Source organism: Triturus cristatus, chromosome 5_2, assembly GCF_964204655.1.
Source record: "Triturus cristatus chromosome 5_2, aTriCri1.1, whole genome shotgun sequence".
Classification (NCBI taxonomy): domain Eukaryota; kingdom Metazoa; phylum Chordata; class Amphibia; order Caudata; family Salamandridae; genus Triturus; species Triturus cristatus.
Window position 1 is genome coordinate 52407848 of NC_140588.1, and position 16152 is coordinate 52423999.

General features: G+C 39.0%; 1 long non-coding RNA gene across 4 annotated transcripts in view; it reads left to right on the forward strand.

Moving 5' to 3' along the window:
• The window catches only part of LOC146822647 (uncharacterized), a 332500-nt gene that overhangs the window by 264373 nt on the left and 51975 nt on the right, over positions 1–16152 (forward strand). For 3 of the 4 annotated variants that reach the window (XR_014961810.1, XR_014961811.1, XR_014961809.1), the window contains one exon: positions 4857–4989. The exons of the other annotated variant lie outside the window; for it this stretch is intronic. This is a non-coding gene — a long non-coding RNA (uncharacterized LOC146822647). The remainder of the gene's footprint in view (positions 1–4856; positions 4990–16152) is intronic. 4 annotated transcript variants of the gene reach the window in all.

The window sequence follows — 16152 nt, forward strand, 5'->3', positions numbered from 1 at the left end:
TCATTTTAAAATCAATGTACACATTCTAGGATGGATTTATAAAATCTTTTAAGAAACACTATAAACAATATAAAATATTATATAAAAATGAGTTAATTAAAATTTGATGGGTACTCTAAAACAAGCTATCCAGTTGAGTGGAAGGGGAATGGCTACTCAAAAATTGAGATACAGCGAGACAGATGTATTTATTGGGCTATTCTCTCCTTACGGGACCGTGCTCCAATTGCCCATACCCACCCCAAGAATTTTGCCATGGCAACAACTATCACTTCAGATGTGTCGCTTCTTAGGATTCGTTCTGCCTCCTGCACCCTTCTTGTTCCTAAGAGTTTGCATATTGGGGACAACCAGATGCGCCGTGGAGCTCTGTAGCCGTTGCATTCAAATAGTACATGGGATAAAGATTCATTTCCATACTGGCACACCATGCACAAATCATCACAAGATATCAGTCTCATATCAGTTAGGATGTAGGAATGAATCGGTGGAAAGAACATTCTAGTAGGAGGTTGAAGCTTCCTAGATAGATTTAGGATAGCATTGATTTTCAGAACTCTGGAGCTGCTGGAAATTAGCAGTTTTGTGTAAGCGGGTAAAAATAGTCCTTTAATTAGCTTATTACGTGAGGCAGGGAATTTTATTTTTCTCCTGGCAGTTAATGTTCGCAAAAATGTTTTGGTGTCATGCAGGTTAATACTGGTGTCTAGTGAATTTCCACATGTAGAGTGGCTTCAGAAGAAGCCATCATAGGCACAGGAGGGCCAAGCAGCACTGAGACTTCAAAGCCTGTTTAGGATATTACCGAAACTGCACCATCAATCCAAAGTATGTGGGTTGGTGAAAAATTAGATTGTAACTAATAGCTGCAAATTAGGAGATGTGGCAGCTTTACTCACTTAGAAGTTTGAGGGGAGATCGGAGTCCAAAAAGAAACTAAGAGATTTTACGTGGGAGGAAAGTGTGTAGGATAATTCTTCCATGAAGTTGATTCACAGATCAATGGATGTAAAGATGCCACATTGCTGTAAACTTAAGAAGGCAATTTTTGGAGTTGTGTTTCATAAAATGATTTGCCATCTATTAGCCAGATATATTGTGTTGGATAGGGATGATTGTATGCACTTTCAGGAGACGTTCACTGTTTCTCACATAAAGCTGAACTGAGAAACATTGGTTTTCTAGCTGCTCCATGTGAGTAAACAGCATGGGATATAAGATGGATTCCTTCTCTATAGACCAAATGCACAATATTTTGAGTGAATATATGTGACCTACTCCTGGAAATAGTTGTAACTTTTGCATACATGACTCACTGTTAATTCACAAAGTAAAAATGATATGTCACTCATCAAAAGATTAATCTAAGTGTGCAGAGATGTACACAAAGCATGCGCCACTTTTGCTATCACAAGAGCATAATGTTGAAATCCTATTATGCTTGTAACCCTATCTGTGTAGAATTTATGCAAAGAAGAAAATCCCAGCAAATATGTGTAACGGAGAGACATATGAAAATTCCATATACTTACATTTAAATTTGTGAATTATGGAAGATATTGCACGTTTATGTGCTTTGAGGTTTTGTGAAGCAGGTTCGAGTATGTATTCAAAACAATGACTATGACATTTGCGATAGATATATTTCTTTGCAAATCAGCCCGATGTCTCTTCAAGAATGTGATGAATGAGTTCATGCCTTTGATCTGTAACTTTAATTGTTGAGGTTTTAGTTCCTGATGCATGACCTCCATCTTCAAAACCTAAATTCGTGTCAGGGGTTCAATAGTTATGTGGTTATCCTCCACAGAAATGGAAAAACAAATATATGCTCATTAGTGATGTTTAACATTATATCTTTATTTCAAAATATCTCAAGCACAAATTTACGCTATGCATCCAAACTTCACAAACAAATATTCAATTAACTATTAGGACAAAAAGACTCACATTGCAAAGTAAATGTATTTAGTGTCTTCCTGCAAGCATCAAGTGCTTTAAGAACCAGCAAGATCCTATTCTTCCAAGTCAGAAAAATATCTGTTGAATACAAGTTACTTAAGAAACAAAGGTTCAGAAAAGAAATCAGTATTAGCTTTAAGTCTTTTAATTGTTTTAATAAAGTTTTCAATATAAATGTAAACTTCTGGAAACAGACTCACTGCCCCATCAAAACCACTGAACCTTAAAGAAAGAACCAAATGTCCAGAGATAATTATGGTGCAAGCAGTCGAATTTTGTCTGTGCCAATCGCTAGTCATCTTCTATGGATAATTCCATACAGCCTACCTGAAGCTGGCTGGAAGAATGCTGGCGGTTCGTGAGGGAGTGGTAAGGAACTGCTGGGAGCCATATAGTCCCTAAAACATGCCCACACAGTGTCCTGCAGTTTAAAGAGCAAACTTGTTTTGAACAGCCAACATCACATTCAAATGCCTCAGATAGCATCAAGGAAACACCTCAACCGTCCCCATTTTCTTTTTTATCTATATCTCACATTAAGGGGTCAATTCCAATGTCATTTGGAAGGGCTCCGAATCGGATTCGGGTTTGCCAAATCCGATTCAGGACCCTTGTTGCCGACCAAATCGTACACACTTCCCAACGACCGGGTACGATGCCTGGAAACCGGTAGGGTTGTCCGAATCGGTTCCGAAAGGCATTCGGACAAGTCGTATCTTTCAGAGCCGAATTATACAGCTCTATGGACTCGGTTTCCGAGCTAGCAAGTACGATGACAAATTTGGACAGCCATTCGGATTTGGTTTCTCTAGAACAAATCGTTTGCCGGAATCTGCCTTTGGGGGCCCATAGCAGGCCCCCCTTCACCCAGGGCCTTCCGAATCGGGCCCGTGGGGGTACCCAAGGGACCCCCTTTCCAATCATGCACATTGTGGCAGGCACCATGGGGTGCCTGCCACATCATGCATGGTTTTACCCGCCCACCCCTTTCTTCAGTGGGAGCCTCTGTTCTCATTTGGAACACAAGCACACATTGAAAATTAATGGGAGTCCCACCGAATAGTATACAGGAGCATCCGAATACATCCAAATCGCTCAGTCGGACTCACCCGATCCGAGTCGCCCAGAAAGTATTCTGGAACCAATTTGTTAGGAATTCTTTCCGAACGAGATCGGAATCAGGCCCAAAGTAGTAAGGAAGAATTCAGCATCATCTACTTGCGAGGACATGCGTATTTTATCCTCCAACACCACATTCAGCCTTGCATGGTGTCAGAATGCACTCCAATACTGTCAAGTGCTTTTTCACAAGTTGACCACCTCGTTCTCCCTAGAATTGTTCAACTTTGAAATCACATTTTCTTTTCCTTGCACTTTTTAAAATCAGGAGTCAATACACTATTCACATGGTCTTCCCAGTTGAAAGGACCTCATCACCTATACAACTTTGGCTCATAAATGTGAAGGATTTTAATCCGGGAATCACAGTACTCCGAACAGGCAGAAGTTAATGCAGGCATAACTTCTTCAAGGTGTTCCAGCCTGTTTTCCAGGCGTGTCATATAGGTGATAGCACAACTCCTAAAGGCTTGTAAATCCTTCCTTCCAGTAGGGTGTAAATCCAATCAGCATATTATATTGTTTGGGAAACAAATTTGGGAAAAGATGTTAGCTATATGCTCTGTAACAACGCCATTTGAAGAAATGCATGTGTTTCTTAGAGGATCCTCACATGTTTGGGCGACCGATCTTTTAATTAGAAAATCTGTAAAACATCTTATAGCAATTGCTTGGTAGATCCTCGTATCCAAGTAGAAGTACCCTAGTAATGTTTCTTTCATTAAATGGTGTAATGTGAGCTGCTATCATCACAAATTAGACACAGCTTCTTCACCGTGCATGCACATAACTCTCAAAAGAGCAAGATTGTGAAAGCCTTTGACTTCCTTTTTATTTGAGAATACTGTCACTGGCAATTTTTCAGCTGAAGTGTTAAAACCACCTTACGTAATATGATCAATCATATGTCTAACTGCAGTTTTTACTATTTTATAGATTTATTTCTTGAACTCATAAACATGTTTTATTTGATAATATGCTTATATCGATATTAGATCTTTTTCATGTGAGGCTTTGTTTTTTTATTTCAGTTTTTTTTTTTCTTTACGCTCTTGTTAAAACATTAATTCTTCCTACTGGAAATGACTCTCTCATAATATAAAATGTTTATTGAGATACATTTCCATTGTAATGTTACATAGATATTTTGCTATTTTTAAATTATAGGGATTATACTGTTTTACTCCAATCCATTGAATGCTTATAAGTGTTATTGTTTCTCTCTGTTAAACACAAAAAAAGAAAAGGAGTCCTCTCCATAATCATCTACTCGTCAGTTCTGCCCCTGCTCCTTAAATCATTTTATCTAGTGTTTCCAGACAATAGACAAGTAAATCTTTATTGTTTGGTTAAATAAAAATATTACCTTATATCATTATATAAAATACATAACAATCTAAAAAAGATAAATACACTAAAACCTTATTAAAACAACTTTATCTCTGCTTTTGAGTTTTTTCCGGGAGTGTTTTTCCATATTCTCTCCCAAGTGATGGTGCATATTTAGTTTGAAGTCTCCTATAGAGTTTATTATTAGCAGAGAACCAGGCTAAAGCCTGTGAAGTTATTTAAACGTTTAATAGAGGCTCCCTATCTGGCTCGATCGTAAAGGGCACATAGAGTAGCGGTGGCATGTGTCCTATAATTGCTTTTTCAAAATAAAGTGCTATTTCCATCAGAATGAATTTTCAGCAAGCATATTTTTTGCTTTTCAGAATATGTTTAGTTTGGTATTTTCTCCATTTAAACATTAAATTAATAATTCCTATCAATAGGTGCGGATTCCCATTTGATTAAAAGGAGATGGAAGTAGGGATCTTCATTCTTCTGCTAACCCGAAGCATGCACACATGATGAGCAGGATTTTTTCAACCTTGTATTTGCACAGCCTGCAGTTGCTTTTAACAGGTAGTGTGATCTGAGGTTGGGGGGGGTTTGAGTCATATGTTTGAAACCACCTAAGTCTGATGCCATCACTGTATTTTAGATGTTTTAAAAAGAGCTTGCAAATGTAGCTGTGTCAAGTTTTTGTTCCCCAGTCTTGATTGGTCATCCAAACGTGTGAAAATTTGCAAAGAAGTCATTTTTGTCTTGGAGATGTGGCAAATTTTTCGAGCTCTTGTTTAGTGATTGATTGAATACAGAAAGATTTACAAGCATTTCCTAGTCCTCATTGATGTTTAGCTCATCTAGTACTTTTTTTGAGCTAAGAACTTAGGGTCTTTTTTCTTTTGAGTTAATTATTTCCATGTACACAAGGCCGTCCAATGTTTGGTCGTGTGATGCTCTATTGTGTGCATGTTTTAAAAGTGTCTGCTTGAAGCGCTCTTTTGTGTTTTACCAGACAATACTCTTATCCTATTTGGCATTTGGCTGTGTGATGCATTTTTGGGTAAGGGAAAAAGTTGTCTGTACATTTTGCAGATTCTTCTATAAGTAGGCAGCTTCGATACCCAATAGTGCCTCACACCCATTTGTAATTGTTGGAAGGATTTGGGAACTTATAACTCTTAACATAGAATCTAATGATGGGCCCCAAAGATTCTTAAGCAAGATTGCAAATGCCATCCCTAGAGAGTGGGCTCTTGACTGTCTAAGCAAACAGTGCATAGAAACATTTCCATGATTATCAAACATTCTCTCTAAATATATACTCTAATTCAATGGAAATTAGTTTCTTGTTCATGGTTGAAGAATCTGACCATTTTTCTTTACGATTTTTCCCAAAAACTTCTACCTTTCATTTCCTCAAGTTTATTTACATGTTATTTATGATTGTGTACTGTAATTCTTTGTAAATCAATTGGTATTTTGCTAAGCAGAACTAAGCCATCAACATATAATAGGCTTGATAACTGCTTTGCTATCATTTTTGAAGTCTGAATGTATGTATCATTTAGTGCTGTTGGTAGATCTGCTATATAAAAGTTGACCAGGAGAAGCGCCAATACACAACTCTGCATGATGTAGTTCATAATGCAAATCTTGGCTGAAATTGTGTGATTATCTCCAATCTTGACCCTCATCCATGTATCTGTGTAAAGTAATTGTATGACTTTTAATAAGTTTGCCGGAATGCACCAGTGGGCCGGTTTTGTCCATAGTGCTGTTCTAGGACTTTATCAAATGCTGGTTGAAGTGCATGAAGCAAGTATAAAACATTGCATCACTACAAATGGCTTTCTTAATAAGAGTAGATAAAGCTAATAAGTTAGTTATAGGACTGAAACCTGTTTGATCTATTGGAATCATGTTGCTTGCAGGAGCACAGGCTTCTAGGTCTTATAGTAATAACCTGGCAAAATACTTAGGGCCTCATTTATGAGGAACTGGCGAAGGGCAGAGCCACAAGCATTCTTGCTGTGCTGCCCTACGCCAATTTGAAAGGGCAGGAATGCACCCTATTTATAAAATAGGGTGCATTCCTGTCCTTTCCCCCTGTGCTGGTGCACAGTTTGCTGCCTAGCACCAACGTAAGCACCCTTGCACCATGGTCCTTGGGTTCCTCCATTGCTGTCAGGATTGCTTTTTGTGCCGGAAGCGGTACCTTCCTGCACAAAAACAATTCCTCTTTCCATGTGTGCTGCTGAATGAGGAAGAAACAAGGAAAAAAAATGATTTCTCCTTGTTACGACTGCTCTGAAGAAGCGTAAGGTTTTGGCACTGCCCGACGTTTATATGATTAAGTAAATCTGCGGCAGCATCAAAATCAATTGGTGTTGCATGGGAACACCCACTGCAACACCCATTAAATTCCTTCTCGACGCAGAGTAAGGCAATGCAGCAAATTGTGCTGCTTTGTCTTACTCCATATCTATGAAGCCATGCAGGGGGTCTTCGCGTCACCTCATAGATATGATTGAGAGGCTTGCGTCTCTGGAGCGTAAAAAAATAGCCCCTTAGCTACTATGTCCAATAGGGTGATCATTCTATAATTCTCCTGGTTAGATGCGTCTCCCTATTGTAGATCGGATGTATGATCAGTCCTCTCAATAGTGTAGGATTTCTGTAATTTGTAAACTGTAATTGTATACTTGAATTAATTTAAGTGACTGGAAATTTCGGTTTGCTCTAAATAGTGCTTGGTATGAGGTATTTTTGGTCCTGCGGTTCCATCAGAGTGACTTATCTAAATGATTCTTGAAGTTGGACAGTATCATACATTAATAAGTTTTTTTTCTTCAAGCAATTTATTCTCTTTGACTTCTCTGTCAAAGTTTCACTTGGAGCCTTGCACTGTTGTATGGCTTTCAATATTTTGGGTATCTTTTCCAGACTCAAGCTCCGCTACAGAATTAATTTTACTTGTATTTGTTGCAATGTTATAATGTGTGGCAAAGTGGCTTATCCATTGTGTTAATTAGTGATGTGCAGGATTATGGGCGCTGAACCCCCACTAATCAAGTGAAACCCAATATTCTCAGACACCCCATGTTTTACCTTGTCAGCTCAGTGCCTATACTGTAGTTGATCTAGCAGTCAGGGATACCACCTCTTACTCAAATTAGCAGAGTAATAAACATAATACCAAATAGTGACTGGGAATAATCAATAGGCGATTACTAGAACAGAAATCATTTTAAGATTTAGTCCAGGAAATCTCATAGGACATTTTGAAAATATAATGAGAAATGTCATAGACTCAGATACAGGAAAAAAAAATTGTGATCAGAAACATTATTCATAGTAAGTAGCTATTCCCTAAGTTTACGTGTCATTTCATAAAGAGCTCTGAGCATTCTATACGAAGAAAATCTCTGTAAAATTGGACAGAGTTTCACGAGTAAAATGAGAAGTTGTCACCAATCCATAAAATCAAAGTTTTTTATACACATTTTTTTCATAAGAAATTAGCAAACTTCAAATTGAGTATGGCATGAACATGGTTACTTCACTTTGGGCAAATCAGAATAAACAGTAACACAAAATATAATTTTAGCACTAACCCATTTTTTATTTCTTACAGTAAAGTAAATCTTCCCCTCGCTCCCTTAGAAACGGTAGTTTGGAGATGCAGTAATACAATGCGAAACATTTCTAGACAATTGCCCATTCAAACTAATGCCTTCATCGGAATTTCCAGATGGAGTCCTTCAAAATGAGACATTGGGAACATGAAAAAAGTTTCATTTCAAATACACACTTTCTAACTAGTTTTTGAATTAACTTCACACCTGCCATGTCCAGGGAAAGTAGAGAAAGTTTGCAGCTGCTCTCTGATTGGGAAGGGGAATGAGCAGGCATTGAGCAGAAACAAACATGAAGACAGTAAACAGATTCCATTTCTAATACAATGGTGTCTCACTCGAAAATATTGCATGAATAAATTCGATTTTGAAGACACCGCTGAAATACTTTAACTTTTCGTTCAATGAATATCTTATCATTTCATCTAGTACGACTACATATAGCTTCAAAACCGGAAATTTGTACAAATAATTTGTCACACAGATTTTGCACATTTAAAAAACTTCTATAGTATATTGGCCCAAAATTGATCTTGATGACGTTTTTTGCTGCGTACAGCAACTTTTTATATCTCTCTCTTAGGTCTTGTACTTTCTTATATTGTGACGTCTTTGTCGGCATCCTGTACAATGATCTCAATTCTCATTTTATCTTCCAGTTTTAGAGTCTTTGTAACCCACATGTCCCTTATTCTAGAAGGTCCCATAATTGTGCCCCTTTTTGTATCTGTGGAGATAAATTTCCAGGTGAGATTCTGAGTGAAATGTTCCTAATCTGTTACATCATTTTCTTTCTCTGGCTGCAATCCACCTAGATGCCCAGCACTATGTGTGAATTGTTTGGGGATATGACACTTTCTTTTTAGCCATCCCAGGGTGTCATTTTGTGGTTGTGCAATCAGATGTCATGCTTCTTTATGACAAGCATTCACATTAGCTAATGTAAATGTTAGTGGAAAGTAAATATTATGTAAAGTAAGACTCTGGCTTAGCTCTAGAAAGTTTACTTTTACACCTACGGGTATCATGAGGTCAATATACCAGATATTGAATGTGAGAAAACAGGTTGTTTTAGCCCCACACAATCCCACTGAATATACAGATGAAGTGATGTCTTTAATTTTAGGTTACTAACCTTGCTTAAACAGGAATCCAGGGGCGCAGTGGTAATTGAGAAGCCCAAGTTCATTGATTACGATATCTCAAACAAGATCTGCACTAAGAAAAAGACACTTTAACTACTTTAACTAAAATGTTTTTATTTCAACAATCACATCCTCTTGCTTAGCACATCTAAAATACCCACACAGAATCTTATTAGAACAGCACAAAGGCTCATCACCCACTTCCTTTTTCAACCCAGAAAGAACACCTGTATACTTGCTCACTAGAGACCTTTTTTGATGGAGATAGTTTTGCAAATTATTCAATATACAGTGGAGTGATGGAGCGGACTCACAAGAAATTGAAGATAACCTGGACCTTGCTTGAAGCCTGTGGTCAAGACTGTAAGAGCCAGCCACAATTACGAAACTTCATAAATCAGAACACTTCAAGTGTTGGTTGTAGGACATGCTCACACAGTTTGACCGAGCGCCTAAACCACACACCCCACAAGGGAGTAGCTTGAAGGTATGACCACCAATGTTTCCAGTTATGTTTTTAGTGAAAAACAAGTGATTCCACCAATAAAGCATACAAGAGGAAGCCAGTTATGGGCATGCAAGATGCTTCCCCTCACCTAAAACTAAATAGTTCTATTGACCTCGGAGATAGAACCACTTGTTAGTTGCTCTACAATTCTGGAAAAAAGAGCACATTAAAGAAAGCTACATAGACTGACATCTGCAACCAATTATGTGCCAAACACAGATGTAAGGAGGCACAACTGAAGTACTTTACTATGAGATAGGATTGTCTGTGGGAAAGCAACTTGGAACAAATTGTAAGGAAGGCAAAGTCTGGCACCAGTCAGAAAGATAAGCACATTCAAGGATTTCTACTACGTCTTTATTGTTATGGAAAAAGTTTCATCTAGGAGGTGAAAGGTTGTAAATTGTAGAGGTTTGGCAAAAGACTAGGCCACAACTTCTCGCAACTCTGTCATCCCCAGCACAGGTCCATTAGACTTCAAAATGCTCTGCGTTTCCTAATTTCTGTTTGTAAGGAAAATTGGAGCCATTACATTTAAGATTATGGTTTTTTCTGACTCTTTTCAGGTGATTGTCAATATAGCATGTGGCACTGTATTTCCTTCTTGAGCTTTAGGTTGCTCTTTTCATACAAAAATGGAATAAGGCTAAGTACTGGTGTCATTGATCTGGGAATGTGGGTAGACATACTAAAGATCCTTGCAGCATGGCCTTCTCAAATAGGGCAATGCAACTGCTTCCAATGGTTTCCAGTTTTGTTTGGCAAAGAATATTTTATTGGGTTACCATCTACATATGGCAATGTGCCACTGGCCTTTGTGTGCCCCACTGGCCTTGATTTGAATACATAAAAAGGGTGTGCTGTGACAAATTGTCTCTTTAACTGAACAGTTTTAGCTGCATTATTTGTGCACTACTTAGATAGGCGTATGAAAATGCCATTGCCAGCCATCTGGTTATTAGTGGGAAGAGCAATATCAGCCATCAACTCCTTATCAACTGGTTATTCGAGATAGGTGTCAGATGTACTGCTCTTAAGCTCCTCAGTTCATTTCTCGCTGACAGAACGCAGTACGTGGATTGTAACGGTCACAGACCTACTTCTTTCACCCTTCCCTGCGGTGTACCGCAGGGGTCATCACGTAGTCCCACCCTTTTTAATCTGTACATTGCACCTCTGGCTTCATTGATCAAAGGCCTTGGTTTCTCTGCTGTCTCCTGTGCTGAAGACACCCAAATTGTAGTGTCATTCACAGAGAATGCGGATAACACAGCTAAATGCTCCCACAACTGTCTGCTGCAGATTGGGAGTAGGATGTCTAACAACTGTTTGAAGTTGTACTCCCCACTCCCATGCTAAAGGTGAAAAATTTGGGAGTTCAGTTTGATGAAAAACTCTCCTTTGTGGGTCATGCCAATGCCATCACCTCGTATTGTTTTTTCATTTTCAAATCTCTTAGGAAGATCCTCCCTTTTATCCCTCTGGACCTACATAAAACAGTGATTACCACAGTAGTCTTTTATAAAATCGACTACTCAATGGGCTCTTCTTGACTGCCCATAAGAAAGCCTTGGACAAATTACAAATGGTCCAGAATGCGGCTGCCAGGCTGCTTTTAGGGAACCTAAAACATCAGTCGATGTCCAAGTCTCTCCCCTTATTCCACTGGCTACCGGTCTAAAAAAGGGTTATGTTCGAAACCCTGTCCATAGCCTTCAAAGCCCTCCGTTCTGAGGGACCAGTTTCTATTAGGCAACTCTTCCATCATTATATCCCTGCCAGAAACCTAAGATCTGCCTCCCAGGCTAATCTGGTTGTTCCCAAGTGTAAAAGAGCTACTTGGGGAGGCAAGAGTTTTGCAGTCGCGACTGCCAAACTCTGGAATACCATGCTGCTTACTCTCAAAACCTCGAAAATAATCTGCTTACCTTTTGTAAAGCGCTTAAAACCTGGCTTTTTTACTTATTAGTTTAGTATGCTCTTCCACTTATCTTGTGCCTCACTGATGTCTGGTGTTTTCTCTACCCCTTTCCCCACTTGGAAGTCACCGCCTAGACACCCGCGGGTAGTAGTGCGCTTTAGAAATCCTAATTTCATTTCATTTCAATATGAACTAAGAAGTTTTCTCTATTGCTTTAACCACTTCTACTGAGGAACGGTCTGTGGGCAAATGGAAACTTATGCTTCTCTTCAGAGATTTTTGCCACCTCTGCTCTCTCAATTTCTATCCTCATTTTTCATCCTAGATACCTCTCAATGATGGATTGAATTGGCAGTGAGCTCTTAGCAGGGTGTCCTCAAGCAGTCCACATTCCTTTATTATTGTCCCACTTTTTGTGTACTAGTGCTTTCTGATGGAAACCTCTCATGGGGCACCTCTCCCAAACACAGCTGTGCTAAGAACCAGCAGCATACAATAGAAGTGCAAAGATTCTCTCCAACAGAAGTTCAGTCAGGAAAGAAATCCGACGTACATACAAGGGAAAGCATTAGGGCAGGGCCCCTACCTAGGGTGGGATTTTATAAGCAGTCACGAATGTCAAGGGAATGCAGTTGGAGTGATAATTGAAGGCTGAATGCTTCCTTCTCTCCTCTTCAAATAATCTTCATTAGTTAGTTATCCCTGGAGAGATGTTCTATGTAAATCTCTTAAAATAATAGGATTTAATTAGAGTGAGCAACACAATATGATTCAGGATTGAAAGCTGAATGCTTGCTTTACATTGTGTCAAGAAAGTGAAAAGAATCTATGAGTGAGATATGACTTCTGTCGATTGTGACATAATGCATCATCCCAAGGAGAAAAAGCAAAGATTCAGAAAGCTCCAAAGACTGTTGTAAAGACTCATGCTCACCTTATGATTCTGTGAGATTTGAAGAAGCATGTTGTGAAAAAAATCTACATCCCTTGATCTCTGATTGTAGAACATTGAGAATATCATCTTGTAAGCTCTATTAAACTCCTTCTGACCTGGATACTAGTATTTGTTGCCACCATAATAACTCCAGGACATGAAGAGCACACCTGGACTCATAAAAAGAGATGGGAACATCAAGCTGCAGCTGCAGTCAAACAGGCAACAACCTGGCATACCAGAAACATACTCCTCGGAGGACGGTCCACCAGTCAACACAAGAACGTTAGTGGCAGTGCCTATTATTCAAGTTCCCGAATTTGACAGATGCCTTTCTGGATGGGGTGAGGAAAACACAGGAGCGCCCACTAAGACACTCAGCCATACAGAAAGTCTCCAAGGAGCTGGATTGCATCTGAAAGCCTCAATCAGAAGTTGAATGTCACATTGTGAAACAAGTGAAGCAAATATGGAGGTTGGATACTAAGGGCCTGATTACCAATCCAATCCAATCCAAAAGAGCTTTATTCGACTTATTAGCTCATCAAAGCACACAATGTACATATAAAAGAATTACACATAATTTCCAGATTGAATTCATAAAAGAAAAAATCATTTTAAAATCAATGTACACATTCTAGGATGGATTTATAAAATCTTTTAAGAAACAGTATAAACAATATAAAATATTATATAAAAATGAGTTAATTAAAATTTCATGGGTACTCTAAAACAAGCTATCCAGTTGAGTGGAAGGGGAATGCCTACTCAAAAATTGAGATACAGCGAGACAGATGTATTTATTGGGCTATTCTCTCCTTACGGGACCGTGCTCCAATTGCCCATACCCACCCCAAGAATTTCGCCATGCCAACAACTATCACTTCAGATGTGTCGCTTCTTAGGATTCGTTCTGCCTCCTGCGCCCTTCTTGTTCCTAAGAGTTTGCATATTGGGGACAACCAGATGCGCCGTGGAGCTCTGTAGCCGTTGCATTCAAATAGTACATGGGATAAAGATTCATTTCCATACTGGCACACCATGCACAAATCATCACAAGATATCAGTCTCATATCAGTTAGGATGTAGGAATGAATCGGTGGAAAGAACATTCTAGTAGGAGGTTGCAGCTTCCTAGATAGATTTAGGATAGCATTGATTTTCAGAACTCTGGAGCTGCTGGAAATTAGCAGTTTTGTGTAAGTGGGTAAAAATAGTCCTTTAATTAGCTTATTACGTGAGGCAGGGAATTTTATTTTTCTTCTGGCAGTTAATGGTCGCAAAAATGTTTTGGTGTCATGCAGGTTAATACTGGTGTCTAGTGAATTTCCATATGTAGAGTGGCATCAGAAGAAGCCATCATAGGCACAGGAGGGCCAAGCAGCACTGAGACTTCAAAGCCTGTTTAGGATATTACCGAAACTGCACCATCAATCCAAAGTATGTGGGTTGGTGAAAAATTAGATTGTAACTAATAGCTGCAAATTAGTTGATGTTGCAGATTGGTTCACTTAGAAGTTTGAGGGGAGATCGTAGCACAAAAAGAAACTAAGAGATTTTACGTGGGAGGAAAGTGTGTAGGATAATTCTTCCATGAAGTTGATTCACAGATCAATCGATGTAAAGATGCCACATTGCTGTAAACTTAAGAAGGCTATTTTTGGAGTTGTTTCATAAAATGATTTGCCATCTATTAGCCAGATATGTTGTGTTGGATAGGGATGATTGTATGCACTTTCAGGAGACGTTCACTGTTTCTCACATAAAGCTGAACTGAGAAACATTGGTTTTCTAGCTGCTCCATGTGAGTAAACAGCATGGGATATAAGATGGATTCCTTCTCTATAGACCAAATGCACAATATTTTGAGTGAATATATGTGACCTACTCCTGGAAATAGTTGTAACTTTTGCATACATGACTCACTGTTAATTCACAAAGTAAACATGATATGTCACTCATCAAAAAGATTAATCTATGTGTGCAGAGATCTACACAAAGCATGCACCACTTTCGCTATCACAAGAGCATAATGTTGAAATCCTATTATGCTTGTAACCCTATCTGTGTAGAATTTATGCAAAGAAGAAAATCCCAGCAAATATGTGTAACGGAGAGACATATGAAAATTCCATATACTTACATTTAAAGTTGTGAATTATGGAAGATATTGCACGTTTATGTGCTTTGAGGTTTTGTGAAGCAGGTTCAAGTACGTATTCAAAACAATGACTATGACATTTGCGATAGATATATTTCTTTGCAAATCAGCCCGATGTCTCTTCAAGAATGTGATGAATGAGTTCATGCCTTTGATCTATAACTTTAATTGTTGAGTTTTTAGTTCCTGATGCATGACCTCCATCTTCAAAACCTAAATTCGTGTCAGGGGTTCTATAGTTATGTGGTTATCCTTCACAGAAATGGAAAAACAAATATATGCTCATTAGTGATGTTTAACATTATATCTTTATTTCAAAAGATCTCTAGCACAAATTTACGCTATGCATCCAAACTTCACAAACAAATATTCAATTAACTATTAGGACAAAAAGACTCACATTGCAAAGTAAATGTATCTAGTGTCTTCCTGCAAGCATCAAGTGGTTTAAGAACCAGCAAGATCCTATTCTTCCAAGTCAGAAAAATATCTGTTGAATACAAGTTACTTAAGAAACAAAGGTTCAGAAAATAAATCAGTATTAGCTTTAAGTCTTTTAATTGTTTTAATAAAGTTTTCAATATAAACGTAAACTTCTGGAAACAGACTCACTGCCCCATCAAAACCACTGATCCTTAAAGAAAGAACCAAATGTCCAGAGATAATTATGGTGCAAGCAGTCGAATTTTGTCTGTGCCAATCGCTAGTCATCTTCTATAGATAATTCCATACAGCCTACCTAAAGCTGGCTGGAAGAATGCTGGAGGTTCATGAGGTTGTGGTAAGGAACTGCTGGGAGCCATATAGTCCCTAAAACATGCCCACACAGTGTCCTGCAGTTTAAAGAGCAACCTCGTTTTGAACAGCCAACATCACGTTCAAATGCCTCAGATAGCATCAAGGAAACACCTAAACCGTCCCCATTTTCTTTTTTATCTATATCTCACATAAAGGGGTCAATTCCAATGTCATTTGGAAGGGCTCCGAATCGGATTCGGGTTTGCCAAATCCGATTCAGGACCCTTTTTGCCGACCAAATTGTACACACTTCCCAACGACCGGGTACGATGCCTGGAAACCGGTAGGGTTGTCCGAATCGGTTCCGAACGGCATTCGGACAAGTCGCATCTTCCGGAGCCGAATCATACAGCTCTATGGACTCAGTTTCCGAGCTAGCAAGTACGATGACAAATTTGGACAGCCATTCGGATGTGGTTTCTCCAGAACAAATCGTTTGCCAGAATCTGCCTTTGGGGGCCCATAGCAGGCCCCCCCTTCACCCAGGGCCTTCCGAATCGGGCCCGTGGGGGTACCCAAGGGACCCCCCTTTCCAATCATGCACATTGTGGCAGGCACCATGGGGTGCCCGCCACATCATGTATGGTTTTACCCGCCCACCCCTTTCTTCAGTGGGAGCCTGTGTTCTCATTTGGAA